We start from the raw sequence: 3,865 nt of genomic DNA, 5'->3' as shown, positions 1-3,865 counted from the left end.
TTTTCTCTCTCTCTCTCTCTCTCTCTCTCTCTCTCTCTCTCTCTCTCTCTCTCTCTCTCTCTTTCTCTTTCTTCTTGCTTGCTTGCTTCATGAATACTGAAGTTCTAGGCCTGATATGTAGACTTCCACAGTCATTATGGATCCTTGATCAATTCACCTGCTGATCACCATAAAGTGATGCTCTCTGCTTTCATAAATGTGCTCTGCTTGGAAATTCAACGTGATAATAACACAATCACTCTAGCTTTTAAAAATGTTGTATATTTTCCAATATTTTTATTGTCTATATTTTCCAGGGCATCTTTTTATTTTAAGCATATTTCTTGTGGGCAGTGTATATTTGGATGCAAGACTTGTATTCAATTTGACAATATATAGTATTCAATAGAATGCCTAGAACATTTCCCTTGAGTATTATTGTCACTATCTTAGGTTTAAATCTACCCTCCTGCTATTTGTTTATTGGTTGTCACACCTGCTCTTTTCTTCCTTTTTCTCCCTTCCTTTTTATATCTTTTTTTTTTAAATTGAGGGCCCATTTCTTCATCTTCTTGTAACTGATCAACTCCAAGTTCTTATTTTATACTTTAGTTGTTTTTAGGTTTGCATTCCATGTCTCTCACTTAGTGTAGAGTGATATCAAGAGGAAACTCCCACTTTCTGGCTCCCATAAAAATATTTATGCAATTGTTCATGATCAGTGTGGCCTCAAACAGTCCAGGGTAGAACCTAGAGCAACAGAGAGGAGCAGAAGGTGAAGACTAACTGCACAGAGAAAGCCGGTGGAAACATTGGTCTCTGTGTGGCATCTGGAAACAGCTAGAAAGAAGGGAGAAGCGTGCTGTGTGGCGCAGCAGGTGCTACCACCAGCCCTCGTGGGCCTCTCGACAAATGATCCTGGCAGTCTTGTTGTGAGGACTTCAGCCTCAGCAGTATAAAAGTAGAGGACGCCAGTAACCCACTTTCAACAATGAATACATCATCCAGAAAGAAAATCAATAAGAAAGCATTGGACCTGAATTGTATTTAACCCTAATGAACCTACCAGACGTATACAGAATATTGCATCATACCGCAGCAGAATATCCATTGTTCTCAGCAACATTTGAAACATTTTCCAGGATGTATCATAGGTTGGCCCAAAAACAAATCTTACTAAAATTACGAAGATTGCAAGATTGCAATAACATAAGTATCTCTTTGGCAGGGATGGTCTAAAATTAGATATTATTGAATAAAAAAAAATAGGAAAATTCACAAATGTGGCAACTAAGCATATCTCTGAGCAACCAATGGGTCAAGGAAGAAATCACAGAGGAAATTCATTTTTTAAATTTTGATATTATTTTAAAAAACTGGCACAGAAGCCCATAAAACTTTTACATATTATTGTGGTATCTTGATGTTTGAGTATATGAAATATACTGAAGTTTATATGTCTGTTTAAATCAGGTTAAACATACTTATTCTCCTCATATATTTATAATTTATTCATAGTAATTTTTTTAAATCTTCTAGATTTTTTAAACTGCATAGTAGTGTTATCTACAGTCATAGTACTGTATAGTAGCATGTCAGGGCTACGTGCTATTGACAACTTACTACGCAGTGATCAATATTTCCTTGCTCGCCTTCCTTCCTACCCTCGCTGGCCTCTGGTAACCACTGATTATCATTTCTAGATCCCATGTGCAAGATCATGTAGCCTTTGCTTTCTGTACTGGTGTATTTTGCTTGACATAATTATATGTTGTGGTAAATGACAAAACTTCATTTTCTATAAGTGGATAATATCTTGTTGGGTCTATGTGCTGTGCTTTCCTTATCTAGTTGTCAGTTTATGAATACTTAGTTTGCTTTTCTTTCTTGGCTACTGTAACTAACTGCAAGGGACATGGGCTTTCAGCTGCCGGCTTTCTTTGGTTATGTATTCAGTAGTGGTATTGCTGTATCATACGATTGTTCTATTTTTTTAATTTTTTGCCATAATTTTATTGATAAACAAATAGCAATGAGACAGTTTCAAATCAAATCGGTAGGACAGTTTCAATAATTAACACAATGCATACATTCTTCCTAGTGGTTAATTGCTGTACAAGATTCGGACATGATATCCTATTTACAAGCACGATTAGAACAAATCATTCTATTCATTAAGAGAATGTAACTGTATATCTATCCTAACCATTTTGAATACACGGATACAAAATGGACATTCATCTCTATACCCTTTTTTTGCTAAGTTCCGTTATTTGAATATTATAGGTATGTAAACTCAGCAAAATATTCTAAAAGAGTCCAGTAGCCCATAATAGCATTGGGTCTTCTGTTTAACTGGCAATGTCAGAAATTGTTGACCTGAGTCCCCTGCAGCTCAACATAACAGCATGGCTTTACTTCTTATATTTCATTTTTATATTTTTCTGCTGGATGGTTAAAACCAAGGTAAAGCAGGACCTATGCAACAAGAGTTGTAGCTTTTGGGTCTGATAAGGTCAGTGAAATCCCCTCAGGATTGATCCTGAGATCCTGAACCTCAGATTGTAGAACCTTTGTCAGTGTCAGCCATGTGGATGAGTCACGGCCATTGCTTGGCCAATGTGCTCTCTGTGAAAGCCTGAGAGAGTGTTTTCTCTCCATGTGACTCTCCTTAGGCACACTCTACATCATCGATCACTTTCTTCTTTGGCCCCATAATCTCCTTGATCAGAAAATTTGGGACACTGCCAAGTTACATGATGTTACAGTACAAGTTCTCATATGTCCTGAGTCTTAATTGACCTTAGAAGGCTAGGGCCAAAATTTTGGCTTTCCTTGCAGCCCTCCTTTTTCTCTAATTTTGGCCTGCAAACTTAGGTTGTTAACCATCCAGAAGACAAGCTTATTGTTATTATCAAACAAGTTAGGCTGTTAAGCTTAACCTCATTATCTGTCTGCATATCAAACATCTTAGGCATAATAAGGAACAGGTATTTTTCATCAGGTATTGATATGTTGAACTTTAAGTCCCTACAGAATATGATAAAAAACATTTAAAAATTAGATTATATTTTAAAAATAGGCATAAAGAATTATATACTTCTCATGTTTGCACATAAGTCCAAAAATCTCACCATATACATCCTTGAAGCAGGACAGTCCCACAATATTCCTTTTCCTGTCTCTTGCTTTCATTCACCACTCCCTTCTTCTTGAACAGCCACCTACCCGAGAGACATCATAGCAGTAAGTGGCATGTCATGACAAGCAGACCATATTCAGAATACCAGAATGACAGGCACTCCAAGCATGAAACTACTATTACAAATTACCATCTGCAGTACAGTAGCTTCGTTCACAGGTATCAGCATATATAGTTAGTCAGGGTGAGAATCTTTCCAATTAACTGCTAGATTAAAAAATCTTCTGAAGATTCTCAGGATCATTGCCTTGACAATCTTCTACATATACCTGTTTGGCTTGACATTGTTATCTTTCCTAGATCTTCTCCTTTCCCTCTCTTGATTAGTTAGTCCTTCGGATCCTGCTTTCCTTTTATGTGTATTATACCTTTCTATTTGTATTTCTTCTTTTGAGTTCGTATACTAGGGAGACTGTACGATATTTACACATGTGTGTCTGGTTTATTTTACTTATGAGTACATGTTCAAGAGGCATCCACTTCAATATAAAGGCTTGGACTTTATCATTCTTAATAGCTGAATAATACTCCATTGTGTAAAAATACCACATCTTTTTCAACCATTCCTCAGGTGATGGGCATCTTAGTGGTTTCCAAGATTTGGCTATCACAAATTATGCTGCTATAAACATAGGCACACATATATCCTTATGATATGATGTTTTCAGAGCCTCTGGGAAAATT

Source organism: Octodon degus, unplaced genomic scaffold, assembly GCF_000260255.1.
Source record: "Octodon degus isolate 3935 unplaced genomic scaffold, OctDeg1.0 scaffold00029, whole genome shotgun sequence".
In the NCBI taxonomy this organism is placed as follows: domain Eukaryota; kingdom Metazoa; phylum Chordata; class Mammalia; order Rodentia; family Octodontidae; genus Octodon; species Octodon degus.
This window is presented reverse-complemented; position numbering follows the sequence as displayed.